This window comes from Myotis davidii, unplaced genomic scaffold (genome assembly GCF_000327345.1).
Source record: "Myotis davidii unplaced genomic scaffold, ASM32734v1 scaffold614, whole genome shotgun sequence".
Taxonomy (NCBI): Eukaryota; Metazoa; Chordata; class Mammalia; order Chiroptera; family Vespertilionidae; genus Myotis; species Myotis davidii.
This window is the reverse complement of record NW_006287807.1, coordinates 242,811-258,777: the sequence shown is the minus strand read 5'-3', so window position 1 is coordinate 258,777 and position 15,967 is coordinate 242,811. Positions and strand designations below refer to the sequence as shown.

The 15,967-nt window shown below is 49.8% G+C and overlaps 1 protein-coding gene across 1 annotated transcript in view; it reads right to left on the bottom strand.

The window, feature by feature from the left end:
- Positions 1-15,967, bottom strand: part of GPR45 (G protein-coupled receptor 45) — a 74,836-nt gene that overhangs the window by 2,418 nt on the left and 56,451 nt on the right. The window lies entirely within an intron of this gene.

Below are 15,967 nucleotides of genomic sequence, written 5' to 3'. Positions count from 1 at the left end.
CACAGCTCCTGAATCTCAGAGGGAAGGCTGGAGTGGGTGGGTGGGACTAGCTCAGCCGGGGGCAAACTACGGCGCGCGGGCTGGATCCGGCCCGTTTGAAATGAATAAAACTAAAAATAAAAAAGACCGTATCCTTTTATGTAATGATGTTTACTTTGAATTTATATTAGTTCACACAAACACTCCATCCATGCTTTTGTTCCGGCCCTCCGGTCCAGTTTAAGAACCCATTGTGGCCCTCGAGTCCAAAAGTTTGCCCACCCCTGGGTTAGAGTGTCAGCCAGCCGACTGGAGGGTCTCAGGTTCCATTCAAGATCAAGGGCACTTACCTGGGTTGCAGGTTCGATTCCCAGCCTAGGTGTGTGCGGGAGGCAACCAATCACCGTGTCTTTCTCACATTGATCTCTCTCTCTCTCTCTCTCCCCCCCCACACACACCCCTTGCTTCCACTCTCTCAAAAAAAATAAATAAACGAAGAAAGAAAAAAGATGATGCTAGCTTTCCTTTTGTTTCTCACGGATGTGGGCAGCATGGTGTTCAGCGATCAGTAGCCTGAGTCCAGAGTCTTGCCCGGGCTGGTGAAAGGCAGCCCCCACGGGGCATCCATCACTGGGCTCCCTCTAGCAGGCTGCCTGACCTCTGCCACCAGGTGTGCCCTCGTCATGCAGATCACATGGTATCCGGTGAAGTACCTTCACCATGCCTGGGTCATAGAGGACTCTATAAACCTTAACACGTGAGCCTCGAGGCAAGTCATCACAATGTTACAATGACTGTCGCTTAGTTTATATGTGATACGTGCGCCACTCCTGCATCTGTTTTAGACCTGCCGGCAGGTGCAGTGGCTCCACCCAGAGGGAGGCTGTCATACTTTTCCCCGTCCCTCTCCCCCACCCTCCCTTCCCATACAGCTGCTGGGACCAGGCAGCCGCCCCAAGGGCAGCTGGTCCACGGCCTGGCCATGCGGACTCTGAGGGCTCACATTCACTCAGCAGAAATCTGAACTCGGAAATAAAGTAGCTAAAGCACCTACACGGAGGGATGTGACAAAGGGCTTCATGGGAAAAAGCCCAGTTCAGTCCAGGCCAGGAGGGGTGCTGCTGTTCTTCCTTTGCCCCTCCAAATCCTGGCCAGTCTCTGCCTTGACACTGCCCAGGAGACTGGGCACCTTGCTCGGGAGAGAGATGAGGTCTTTTTGTGCCCTGGCTCCCGCCCATCTGGTTGTGACTGGCAGTGGTTCATTCTTCTCAGAAGGGCTCAGCCCCTCAGGGCAACTCCCCAGGAAAGCCAAGCCCCCTCCCCGTTCCCTGACTCCCTGCCTCAGCCTGTGGCGTCCGGGTGACGCCCAGCGTGCTCCCAGCCTTCATCCGGTTCCCTTAGCCTGGCCCCACCTTTGACAGGAGTCTCTTCCTAATTGGGTCGGGACTCTTTCTGATCTGCACCCTGAATGATAAAGGGGTCCTGGCAAACTAAAGCAGAAACCCAGAGTAAGTAGGTATCAGAAGGAAGAAGAAAAGGGGTGCATGTGTTTGTGTACACGTGTGTGTGTGTACATGCACATGTGTGTGCCTGCATGGAAACAGAAACATGGGAAATCTGCCTCAATTCCTGACAGGTTTTCAATTAAAGTTGCATTTCCACATGCATATTTATAATATTTATTCCTTTCTTTGTTTTCTATTAAAATATTAGCTTCTTGTTTTTGTCTAGTCTCTTACACTAATCTTTGCCATCACCTCTCAGAGGCAGGCTCTTTCTGCCATTTTGTGGTTGGGGTTTTGCTGATGGTTACCCCATAACCAGATGATCACTTATGTCTAATTACCTGATTTACTCATTGGAGATGCTATCTGCTGGCCTCACCAGCTGAAAGATGAGGTTTAGCTCAGTCTACTTGACCTCACTCTCTTCCTAATGATTTCGGTTCACTAATTTTAAAATAATTTAATTGAGTGCCCATTGTAACTATAAAAATATACTTATATGTCTGTATGGCCTATCAAATATGGACAGTATCTCTTCATTTCCATAAAATATGGACTTGGTACCTCTTCCCATCCCCCACATCCTCTCTCCCCTTTCATGTTCATACTGTCATTAACTACACCTGTCAGTAATATTTACATCCTTTCCTGAATCCACAGCCAGGCTTCCTATGGCTTTTTATCAGTTGACGTTGAGAAGTTAACTACTATAAAAAGTGTTTAGATTTCTATGTCTACATCACATTGCTCAGGGTTGAGTCGGATTGTCTGGTGGAGTTCCATCCTCCTGCCTGGTGTGACTTGATCCTAGAGGGGTCCCGTGTGTGAGGGGCACATGCCAGCATCATGGTCAGATGGCATCTATTGTCTGATAGCTCGTCAGCTCTGATGCTAATCACATGCCATGTTACAGCTGTTTCATGTGCTGCCGTGACTTTCCTGTGCCGCTCTCGGTGCTTTCCTGGAAGGTTCTTGTTGCCTTTCTCATTTCTTCCCTGGCGCAATGAGCCTTCCCCTGGTTTCTCAATCGCTTTCTTTCAGAAGATGATCCTTTCTTCCCAAGGATCCCCTCCTGGAGCCTTTGTACCTGCTCCTCGATTCACCATTTTTAAAATAATTTAATTGAATGCCCATAGTGTCTATAAAAATATCCTTATGCATCCGGATGGCCTTCTATCAAGTATGGATAGTATCTCTTCATCACGTGTTCCTAACCTTTGTCGTCTTCTTTCTTGGTTTCCTTTATTTTTCTAGACTATATCTGTAAATCCCTTGCTAAGAAAGGGCTTTCTGAGTCCTTGCTCATCTGGAATCTTCTGCCCTTCTGCTGGCTGCTGGCTTTCAGGCTGGCGTGTAGGCTGGAGTGATTTCCCAGGAGCTGGGGGGCGCCCCCTTCTGGCATTCTGCATTGCTGGAATGAGGTTGCAAGTAGATTGGATTCTTTTCCTTCGTAGGTGACAACCTTTTGTCTATTGACAGTTTGATATTTTCTCTCTGAAAATGGCTTTATAAGGGTGTAGCTAGATTTGGGTCTTTTCTCCTTTATTAGCTGGATACTCGGTGGGTCTTTTAAATCCAGAGCCACATACCTCTCGGCTGGAAAAGTCTCGGATTCACACCTGTATTCGTTTTCTCCCTCCTAACTTTATGTTTAGTCCTATTTAATTTCTAATTTTAGCATTCATATTGTTTAAATCTGAGAGCATTCTTATTTTCTGTGCTTTTTGCATTGCACTTTATTCCTTAAGGATGTACTATACTGACAGGCACAGAGTAAGAAAAATGGTCCCCACACTCCACACCCCGCCCCCCGAGCCGAGGCACAGGAGGCCTGAGGATAACACCTGTCCTTCTGTCCAGTCGGTGGAAATGGACGCTTAGAAGACAGCTTCGGAGGTTGGAAATCTGAGGGGGAGGGAAGGGATCTCTCTTCCTGCTCTCTAAGTGTGACAACTTCATGTGGAACCCGTTCCATGCTAGTGCAACACCCTTACACGCTCTCCTATGCTTTTCTGATACCCAAGGACCCGCCTTGCCAAGATGCACAAAACCCATGGAGATGAGGCCCAGACACTGAGAGCACTGAGGTCCTGAGGGTGTAGGGGGCCTGCCTCTATCCACTCGAGCAAAACAAATGCTGACACTATTTTCACTTTTCTCCTTGTTTTCTTAAAAGTCAAAGTCCTCTTCGGATTTCGTTCTGTTTGTGAAAACAGGTACTAATGTAGGTCTTTTGTAGAAGTGAAGTGGTGTAGCATGAACTTTTGAAAGGTGGGGAATATAGACATATACTGGTATACATACGCGGGCACACACCTGCGCATATATGCATACACATGCACACAGGCACATACGTACACACACATGTACAAACATGTGCACACATATAACGCCAGCAGAACTTGCTGTTTCTTTTCCAGCCCAATGGCAGGGCATTTGGCGGACTCTGTAGCTGTTACTGTTGCTTCAGGGAACGAGGGGCTCTGACCTGGACTTTTCTATCCTGGCGCAGAAGGACATCCTGGTGCACGGATTGCTGGGAACAGGGTGACTCTGCCACTGCCCGCAACAGTGTCATCTGTATTTTTGATACAAACTCTCAAAGAGATGGTATATTTCAATTTCAATAACTTTATTGGCAATGAGGAAATATGCAGGGACTGCCAGAAGTTACACATCAAGTAGCTGTGTTTAGAAGCTGGTGTGATGCCATATGTCTCAACTTCTAAGAAAAGTGAGCTGAAGGAGACAGATTTTTTATTTCTCAATTCAGACAGGCCCTTGCAGGGGGAGGAGGAGGGAGAATTTTCAAATAGAACTGAATTGGGGAGCCTTTTAAGGAAGCAAATCTTTATTGACTATCCTTCGCAATGCCTGATGCTTATTGTGTGCTTATTACATACAGCTAAGCCCTTTAGAGACCACTGCTTTCCTGGACCTTTGTCAGCATGACACAGGACCTGTCACACACACAGTGTCAGCATGACACAGGACCTGTCACACACACAGCATCAGCATGACACAGGACGTGTCACACACACAGCGTCAGCATGACACAGGACCTGTCACACACACAGCATCAGCACGACACAGGACCTGTCACACGCGCAGCGTCAGCATGACACAGGACCCGTCACACACGCAGCGTCAGCATGACACAGGACCTGTCACACACGCAGCGTCAGCACGACGCAGGACGTGTCACACACACAGCGTCAGCACGACGCAGGACCTGTCACACACACAGCGTCAGCATGACACAGGACCTGTCACACACACAGCGTCAGCACGACACAGGACCTGTCACACACACAGCGTCAGCACGACACAGGACCTGTCACACACACAGCGTCAGCACGACACAGGACCTGTCACACACACAGCGTCAGCACGACACAGGACCTGTCACACACACAGCGTCAGCACGACACAGGACCTGTCACACACACAGCGTCAGCACGACACAGGACCTGTCACACACACAGCGTCAGCACGACACAGGACCTGTCACACACACAGCGTCAGCACGACACAGGACCTGTCACACACACAGCGTCAGCACGACACAGGACCTGTCACACACGCAGCGTCAGCATGACACAGGACCCATCACACACACAGTGTCAGCATGACATCACAGCGTCAGCACGACACAGGACCCGTCACACACGCAGCGTCAGCATGACACAGGACCCGTCACACACACACTGTCAGCACGACACAGGACCCGTCACACACACAGCGTCAGCATGACACAGGATCTGTCACACACGCAGTGCCAGCATGACCCAGGATCTGTCATATATGCAGTGCCAGCATGACACAGTATCTGTCACACACGCAGTGCCAGACCACCCAGACCTACTGACTGAGGAACTGACACCAGCCCTCTGTGTGCTAACTGCCAGGGGTCAGAGGACACAGGACCCGTCACACACACAGCGTCAGCATGACACAGGATCTGTCACACACGCAGTGCCAGCATGACCCAGGATCTGTCATATATGCAGTGCCAGCATGACACAGTATCTGTCACACACGCAGTGCCAGACCACCCAGACCTACTGACTGAGGAACTGACACCAGCCCTCTGTGTGCTAACTGCCAGGGGTCAGAGGGTCCCAGTGGTGGGAGCTAACTACGCGCTGAGTTCTCTGTCCCTCGCAGTGGTCCGTGGTGATGACCTGGTGAGCAGCGCTGATGGAAGGCAGCACGTAGCCCGCACTAGCCCTGAGCCCTGCATTAGCTCGGCTCGCCACTTCCAGACCCAATGGGGGGAGCTCACGTCAGGCTTTCGCGTTGGCAGTGAGTTAGCGTTTCGGAGCAAGAGCAATGATGTCGTCCAGTGGGAACAGAGATGCACCAAGAGAGGGCTGCAGGGCGTCCGCGGGACCGCGATGCTGGAGACCAGCAGGCTGAGGACAGTTGGGCCAGGATAGAGCCAGACACCGCTGTCCATGTCCTGTTACACTCTGTGCCCGACGGCTGTGCTGCCACAGTGCTCTGGAGCAGACGTGGATGAGACCTACGTTCCCTTAAATTTAAAACCTGCTGCGTGTAGAGGATGCAGGATTGCCTGCTGCAGCGATGGGAAGCGTGGGCTGCACGAAGACCTGGCCACTGTGCAGCTTCTGGCCAATCCTTGGAGCTCAGGGACACATTTAGGAAATATTCTGATGACATGCTGGATGACAGAGTCAGAGGGCGGAGGGGTGATGCCCTGGGAACTCCAGCAGCCCTCCCTGCTCCCCTGAAGCCCCTCCCTGCTCCCCTGCAGCCCATCCCTGCTCCCCTGCAGCCCCTCCCTGCTCCAAGGCCAGGTGCCCCAGGTGCAAAACCAAGTTGCCCAAGTTCAGAGCTCTGCATATACGAAGTCTAATCCAGACATAATTTTTGCTCTGACCAAAGAAACAGTAATAATATTTGGATAAAACATTAAGCAAAATGTTCCAAAACTGTGCTCTTACTTCCTTTTCCCAGTGATGTACTATTACTGTTTCAGTGACAGACAACCCGCAGGACTCGGTGGTTTGCTGAGATGATACCCGTGGAAGAAGGGACCCCAGTGCTGCCTGTGCTCTGACTCCCATCCCCGGTCCCGGGCCCGGCGGGTGCCGTGGGCCACGGTGTGGACAGAGGCCTCTTCATAGACTCAGAGGACCGTCAGGCTGGCCGCTGCCTACCCTCGCGCTCGTGACGAGAAGGAACAACGGGCATTTGACGTGCTTCCTGAATGCCCACAATAACCTGCCGCCATTCATGATGGCCTATTTTCATGTGTCTTTCACGTACCTTCCCTAGGAGAGGGAAGCACCCAACTCCTCAGGGGCCAGACCCCCGGGGGTCCTTGGGAGTTGTATTTGTGCCTCTGACTGTGGAAAGCCAGCCTTGGCCCCTTTATGAACTAGTTTCTCGGTGCTGCACCTGAGGTGGCGTTTTTAAGGCTCTACACCAAGCATGGAGATTTTGCTAGAGGCACAAAGCACGTGGTGTTGTTTAAATGGATATAGCTTGATATTTAATGAAATCTGAGTCACTTCTCTTCCCCAAGATGCAAAGATGAGCGCCGCCCACGTGGACTCGCTGGGGGGACCTGTGGTGGCCCACGCCCCCCTCAGGCCCAGGCCCCTGCTCAGGCCCACGCCCTGCTCAGGCCCAGGCGCGGCTCATCCAGCGGCACCGCCCTCGGGCGCAGCAGGGCGGCTGCGCAGAACCCCTTCCTTCTCCAAATCATGCACAGGCTCCCCGCTCTGCTCGGCTTTCTAAAAACCACTTTAAACTTCTTTGTACCTTTTGCAATTTTTCTAACATTTTGTGTCCCTAGTCGGAAAACAAACAAAACACAACGAACACCCATGTCTGGTAAAAGTCAGCATTTTCATTTGTAAGAGAAGGGAGACAGGCATGGCTATGCATTCAGTTATAATTATTTTGGATGTTTTAATGTTTTTAACAGCTTTATTGGGACATAATTTACATATCATAAGATTTTCCCATCGTAAAGTTACAATTCAGTGATTTTTTAGTCAATTTACAATGTTGTGCAACTGTCACCACAATTCACAGAACATTTCTGTCATCCAAGAAAGACCCTCATTTCTGTTTGTAGGCAACTGATTGAATTTTTAACAGTGGTTTTAGTTCATTTTCCAGAAAAGAGTTCTCAATACTGCCCAAGAATGTGCCACCTCTAAGGGGGGCCTGAGGGCCGGAAGCCCCTGGTCCATGGAACAAGCAGAAAGTGGCGTTGAAAGGGTTCTTTCTTATTACAGGTGAAAAATCGTTCAGTCCTCCAGCCAGGCCGATGCTGATACTCCTGAGTCGGGGTTAGCGAGGACTGTTGAGCAGAGAGAGCACAGCTATGTACTCACATGCCTCCACCACATGCCCACCAGCTGACATGAAGTCATGATGGCCCCAGGACATATGGGAGACCATGGGGACTTGGGCCATAAGGCAAACTCCTGAGCTTGGGTTGAGATCTAACCATGGTCCAGGCTCTGTTTATAGCCTGTAACCCAGGGAGGTCCCCACTGTTCGGCCTCAGATTCTTTAGTACCCACCTCACAAGGTTGTTGTGAGGATGAACATTTAGAAAAGCACCTTGCAGAGCACAGGGCACCAGGCAAGGGGAGGGGCGGGGCGAGTCCTGATCACCCCATGTGTTACGTTTGGGGAGTGGTCTGAGCCAACTGTGGGAAGGTGGGTCCTTGGGGCTGCTGTCCTAAGGGTTTTGCTTCTGAGCAAATTTAATTTTACATGCATGGCAGTTTAAGGCTTTGCAAAACATTTCATAATCTGTGCCTTTCAACTCCCATGAGGCCACAGAGTATGTGCATAGAAAAGCTGGAAGTTGGCACCTGGCTCATCCTTTTAAGTTCCCTCAAGTTGGACTTTTGGGATTCTTCTAGACAGAGCGTGGGAGCGCTCCAGCTGGCAGAAAGCACACCTTCAGAATTTGAAGGCGAGAAAACCTTTTAGCAGTGTTGGGACCCACCGCTCTCTGGCACGGCCATGGCATTCAAGCCACAAATGGACATGAGCCTGTGGGTCAATGACCTTGCCCGTCCACAGTGAGTAAGAGGGTTTTCCAGAGAGAAACGACCATGGGAGAGTTTACTTTGGTTCATAAAATGAAAAACAAAATCTAAGAGGGAAGTAAGTTCCTGTCAAGTAACTTCTCTGAGTTGTATATCAAACTGAAACTAATGTCTTAGTCTTCAGATCAGAGAAGTGCTCATTGAATTCTTGGTTTTTAAAAAGTTATTAAAACATCAAAATAGTGTTTGTCAACTTGTGCGTTCTGGATCGAGCACTATCTCAGCCAATCCCGACCGGCCAGTCTGCACACACTGTCTTCACTGTTATGCAGACACAAGCTGCCTATACAGCAAACAAGTTTGTGCATAAATACAGTGACTACCGTGACATTTAATGCTTCACGGATTGACTACCTGTAACAGCAAACATCTAATTGAACATGTTCCTGCTTGCATGACGTGTTGGATAGAAATGCAAAGCCTCTGGGGTCCACATCGGGGGTCCGGGGGGGGGACACGGTGGAAGGGTGGGCATCTACGGGGTGGCCCTCAGGGGCAGGCAGACTCCGCATTGGTCTCCCTGCTTGGCCCTCTGTCAGTTGCTCACAGTATTTATATTGATGAGCCTCAGCTATGTTGTCTGTGAAATGGGCATACTATACTAATATTGTCTCTTTAGGCTTAAAAACTAAATGAGAACAAGATGTGGAACATACACATTTTGTCTTTCATGGACTCCAAAGGCCACTGATTTTAAGATGCTTCATTACTTTACACCTGCTACCCAGGAAAGCATGCTCCCAGTCAGCCCGACACGGCGTCCTCGCAGCAGCCCATGCCCATGACTTCTCCCAGGCGGTCCTGCATTCGGAGGTAGCAGGCAATTGTACACTTTTATACGTTGATGTATGGGGGGAGTTTTTTTTGCATGTATCTTGGTAACAAAACACAACACAGCATCATCTGCGTACTGTAAATACAGGGGTTGGCAAAAGTAGGTGCACAGTGTGGGTACATGAAACAGAGTTTATTCTTGCATTATAATTATTATTTAATCCTCACCCTAGGACATGCTCACTGATATTAAAGAAAGGGGAAGGGCGGGGAGAGAGAGAGAGAGAGAAAGAAACATTGATCCTATACTTGCCCCAACCAGGGATCCAACCTGCAACCTAAGTATGCGCCCTGACTGGGAATCAAACTCAAGACCTTTTGGTGTATGGGATGATGCTCCAACCCACTGAGCCACACAGGCCAGGGCTATCTTATTATTTATTGTATTACTTATTGCATTACTACTGTCAACCTACTTTTGTCCACCTCTGTATTGTTAACTTGCTATCTATTATGATGTTTTGAGGTATTAAAAAAGACTTCCTGGCCTGGCCAGCTTAGCTCAGTGGTTGAATATCGACCTGTGAACCAGAAGATCCTTCCCGGCCAGGGAGAGACTGCCAATTCTTAGAGGCAGCAAAGGGCCCAGCCAGGAGCCGCCCCTCACGTGCAGACTAACAGGCCCGAGCCAGACCCCCTCTCTCTGGCCTTACACCCCGGCCGGCACATCCCTGTGCCTCGATCAGGTTCCAGGTGCCTAGAGACCAGCCCTTGAGCATAGAGCCATTGGAATTATTCAAACTAACAACCTTGGGATGTTCACCCTGCCCCCCCCCCGCCCCCGCGGTCCTTCCAGGTAGCCCAGGCCTCGCCCTGCTCCTGTCTTTCTGACCACCTGCTGTGTCCCCCAGGGGCCCTCCATGCGTGCCCGCCCCCTGTCCTAGGAGCTGTGAGAGCAATAAACTTTTTTCCCCAGGAAAACACAAAAGCGTGTGTGGGATTCTTCCTTTCCTAACTCCTGTGACTTGTTTAGTTTCTGTGTCGCAAGAAACTGTGGATTGAAGTTGTTGCTGAGTGCCAAATTTGTGCTTTTCCAGTATGAAATGTGCACCCCACTGTGCAGTTTTTGTCCGTCTTCGTGTGCACACCGGTAACTTTCTAACTCGGTGCAGAATTAGGCTGTCATCCTTTTGAAAACAATTTAAACAGTGTAGTAACAGCGAGCTCATTACTTAACTGCAAATTGCAGTGATGACAGCATGAACCACTGTGACCGACCCCACTTGCCCCTCCACACATACACATGTAATAGCATGTACATGGCAACCACCAGCCGACAGCCATGGCTGTAAGAGGCATCCTATTTCAGAGACGTGAGCACGTAAAAGCACATGTGTCTTAGTTCTGACCAAGATGCTCTGCTTGCCCGAACCGCAGCCAGGCTCCCAGCCTTCCCCTAGGTTACCATGCACTTCCTTGTAAACTCCAGCTGTAGCAAGAACCCTGCTAAGTCAGTTTAACCGGAACCCTCCCTCGATGTCTGAGCACCCTTCATATCTGGCCGAGCCCCTCATTCTGCACCAGCACCCAAGTGGTATCTGATCACCCCGCCTACCTTCAGCAAGAATCTGTCAGTGACAAATGCAGGTGGAGGAGAAGTCTGGAGAGCCCGTCCTTCCTGTTAATGCATGCATTAAAAACAAGGCCGTTCGCAAGGGTGTTCTTTGGCAATCTCCGCTCATCTCCCTGCCTCTAATCTTCCCTTCCAGCCCCCGCTCTCCGTGCAGCAGCTAGGGGCCTCCTGGCAAAATGCAAGCCAGATCAAGTCACTCTTGTGCTTCGGTTTCTCCCTGGCTCCAAGCTCACTCAGAAATGAGAGTGGAAGCCAAACTTGTTATTTAATCTAGAAAGACCAACATGGTTTGTCCCTCTATGTCACCATCCCCCCCCCCTTACTTCCTCCTCTCTCTCACTGTTCTCCACACTGATTCTCTAGTTGTGCTGCCAGAAAATGGGCCATGCTCCTGACTCGGGCCCTATGTACCTGCCTTTTTCTCTGTCCAGAATATTCTTCCCATCTATCCTCTTGCCTCCTTTCCTTACTTCCCGAGAGTCTTTCTTCAAAAGTCACCTTCTCAGCGGGCCCTTCCCATCCATCACATCTACCATATTAACAACCATGCGGCTGAGAGCGTCTAATCACCCCCTTTCTTACCACCAACATACCAGAGAGCAGAGGCCCTGGTGGCTGTGGTCACTGTTTCACCTACAGCACCTGCAATGGTTTCTGGAACTTAGTAGATGCTCAGTAAGCAGTTATTAAGTAGATGAATTATTGCCTTCCCCCCCTATTGTTAATCTATGTGTTCTAAGTATTCTGCAGGTAATATATTTATTTTTTCTAATAAGAAAAATTGTCAATTTAAGTCATTACTTCGCTTTTATCTGTAGGTCTCAATTTTATACCATTTTTATTTTGAGCTCAAGATATATTGATATGATAGGCAGGAAGGGAAAACAGAGACTGGGCTGGGGGAGGGGAGGGAGGCAGGCAGAAACGGCTCTCTCAGGCCATTTCCCAGGCAGCCGTCAAACCCCCTGCTAAATCCAGGGGATGGAATTTAATGCTCTCCTTATCAAGAAAGCCAACTTTCTAATTTAAACCCTGGGACAAAGTACTTCAATACCAGCTCTTCCAACTTCTAATAATTTTCAACATACTTCCACTGTTCAGGTTTCTAACATCCACACAAGACTTACCCAGCACGAGGAACACGTTCAGTTCGGAAGCCACCAACACCGAACCATGTGAGGCGCGTGGCCAAGCCCCGGTGACGCAGCCCTGGGAGCATTTCCACGTGGGCTCCACATGCAGCCGGGGGTGGGGGGGTGGGGGGAGAGGAGGCCCATCTCAGGCTTCCTAGGTGATGTCCAGCAGTCAGCGCAACACAGGCCGGCTCTGTGGGACCCTCCTCTGAGTGATGTCATCCCAAGGTCGGGAATGCACAGAAGATGAAGACTTGGCTCTTACTTGGAGACAGAGGTCCTTCGAGAGACTGTGGCTGTCTCAGGGTCTGTCTCTACTTTTCGCACGCATCCTCCCTAAGCCATCTATTCTTATCCAAGGCTCCAAACATCCCCAAGATGCTGCCCAGCCCCAATTCCACAAACCCAATCTGGCCCACCTTTCTTGAGTGTCCCTCAGCCCAGCCTGCGCCCTCTCACAATCTGGGACCCCTCGCTCCTAACCACCTGCCTGCTCACTCCTTACCACTTGGCTCACCACTCCTTAGCGCTGCTGTGGAGGCCGGAGAGGCTCCTGCCACTGCCACTGCTCTTGCTTGAGCTTGGCTTCTGGCTGAGCGACCCTCCTGCTGTGGGAGCGCACTGACCACCAGGGGGCAGCTCCTGCGTTGAGTGTTTGCCCTCTGGTGGTCAGTGCGCATCATAGTGACCGGTCATCCTGGTCATTCGGCCTTAACGGTCACTGGGATTTTATATATATAGACTACGTTTTTACTTTTATTTTTTCTTATTTTACAAACCCTTGTGTCGGGGGCTGACTGTCAACAGATCACAGCGAGGGAGCCCCGCTGCGTACGAAGCCCCGACACAGAAGCAGGTCTCTCCGAATGGTTCAGCACCAGGTTCCCCACAAGCGTGCGTTGCGTGAAGGGTGAGGGGGCGGCCTAGAATATGTTTATATTGACTTTTAGAGAGAGAGGGGAAGGGAGGGGGGAAGGGAGAGATAGAAACATCAGAGAGAGAAACATCGATTGTCTGGCTCTTGCTTGCCCCCTACTGGGAATGGAGCCCTCAACTTTGCATGTGCCTTGACTGAGGATGGAACCAGCCATCCCTTGGTGAATGGATCGACATTCAACCACTGAGCCACACCAGCTGAGCTATTCATTTATTTTTAAAATTTATATAAGCTTTTCATTTATTTTTTTATTTATTGCTACTTTAAGCCTAGGGACAAAATATTTCAATAGCAGCCTCTCCAACTTCCCTATATCTATGCATACACACACAAGGGAACTAAAACGGGGGAAATTCACTTGAGGAAATGGAATACTCCAATTCTAGACATCAACAGCGCATTAATCGGTACAGACATTGCCCATGGTTTCAAGACAGATAACTATCATCAACCTATTACCTAGATAAGGAAGCTTTGACTTTTGACTATATCTAGAATGTTTAATATGTTTATAATGAGAACATTTTCATTATGCTTATGTACATGGACTTAAGAGCAACTTAAAAATTAAAACCAGAATGAAACATTGAGTGAATAGAAGACTGAGTAGAGGCTGCAGGATATGGCGCTGAGAAGGGAAGGCACATGATTTGGGTGGGGTAATACCGATGGAGGGTATTTTGGTGAGGAAATGAGCATGTGACTACACTGATAGGGAAGAGCCAATAGTGAGGGAGGACCTGAGGATAGTGGTCAAAGGTGTCTGCGAGAGAGGGGAGGATACACCTGTGGAGCAGGATGAAGGGATAAAGATGATACGCAGAAGACCATCAACTCTTGAATGTCTCACATGCAGCCATCCAGATGGAACTCAGCACCTTCCTCCCAGTGGGGTCCCCCTCCATTGTTCTGTTTCTCAGCACCCAGCACCACCATCCTTCCAGTTACCAGTCACCCTTGCCTTCTTCTTCCTCCTCACTCAATGCTGCCAACCAATCACCTATTTTCTGTCTTAATAATCTCAAAAAGCAATCCGCTCTCTGTCCATACTGCCAATGCCGTATTTGGGGTGCCCTTATCTTTCCACGAGGTTACAGCAGCCAACCAGCCCTAAGGTGCCCTTCCTCATGTCCACCATGTCCACCTTCTGCTGGAGCATGAGTGTTGCTCCATGAACGAAGCTGGACCAGGTCACTGTTAGCTTAAAGCCCACCAATGGCTTTGTACTGATCTTGGGGGGAAAGTCCCAGCTCCAGAAAATGATCAACAAGGGTGTGTGGAGACTCAGTAAAAGGTTGGGAAATCAACTCTTTGTGTCTTAACCAGCACTGGAAAAAATAGAATAAACTAGAACTAGAGTACTTTGCGCATGGTAAGGGTGCGTGTTGTTTGTGGCTGTTGTATCATACACATATGCTTGTCCTGACTTACGACCTAAGATGTATTTCTTACTGTGCGTTGTAGTGAAGACAAGTTTGAAAAAACTATAGACAAGAACTTTTGTGATCTGGCCCTGGACCGATACTCTAGACCTCCCGGTACCTTCAACATTCTCTAGTAACGTGGAATCTCAAACACTCAGCTCCCCACTCCCTCCAGCCCTTTGCACAAGCTGTTCTCCTTCCTTGGAGCTCTGTGCTTGCCCCGCACACACAGTCCTGCCCTCCCCACCTCCAGCCTTGCGTGGCTAGTTCTTATACTTCGGATCTCAGCTTACACGTCCCTCCTGCATGGAAGCCTTCCTTGACCCCTAGGCAGGGATAGGTCACCTGCCACAGGTGACCCACAACATCCTGCCTTCCCCATCGCAGCACACACAACACTGCAGTGCAGCATCTGCTTTCCTGCTCTTGTCTCCATTGTGGCAGGAATTACATCCATCTTTTCACCTCTGTATCCCCAGCATATAGGAGAGGTCCAACATATTGTAGGTATTTAATGACTACGTGTTGAATGAACAAACAAACAAGCCCATTCATTAAGGGTGATTTAAGGGCTGCTTGAACCCCTCTGATGTGGGAGAGCCTCTGGACATACAGAAACAAACAGGGCAACATTATTGCCTTGAATTTAACGATAACATATCCCTGATCCCTGCAGCAAGATGCATCTCCCCCAAAATGGCGCACAAGCAAGTTCATGAGCGAAGCATGCTGCCGGGGGAGGCTGGGCTGAAGGAGGCTTGTGCCCCAAGGAAAAGTCAACAAAACCTCCTCCAGCTGCCAGGTTAGATTTCAGCAGGTGGCTCCCAGCACGGAAATCTTACATTTTATTTATTTACTGGGGATCGAACCTGCAACCTGGGCATGTGGCCTGACTGAGAATCGAACTGTGACCTCCTGGTTCATAGGTCAATGCTCAACCACTGAGCCATGCCGGTTGGGTGAAATCTTACATTTTATATAAAATTTTTATATATTCCATATGTGCAGGACTTTAATATTATGGGACAATGCTATAGTTCCTTAAGCCAAGCTCCAAACACACCTACCCAAGAGGAGAAAGAATCCATGTAAGTATCAGCTGTTTATACCTCGGCAGTTCATCCCTTCACATTAACTCCTCATTCCTTTCTGCAGTATAAATGGTGCTGGGCAGCGGGGAGAGCATTCGAGCCCCTGAGACGAGGAGTCTGAGAGAGAAACAAGGAGCACGTGGCACTGGAGGGACAGTCTCCGCTCCTGCTCATTGTGGTGGAGAGCGGGGCTTGGGGCCAGCGCAGTCCCGAGCCCTGCCTGCCTGCGGCCTAGTGCCCTGGTCAAGGCCCTCCGTCTTCCCACATCACGTCGCCTTCCTGCAGCCCGGGGCAGTGGGACTGCGCCCCAGCGTGCTGGAAGGATGAAGGCTGACTCGGTGGAGGCCCTCGTACAGGTGTCCACGGCCACGAGGGCGGCGGGTTCCCTTCA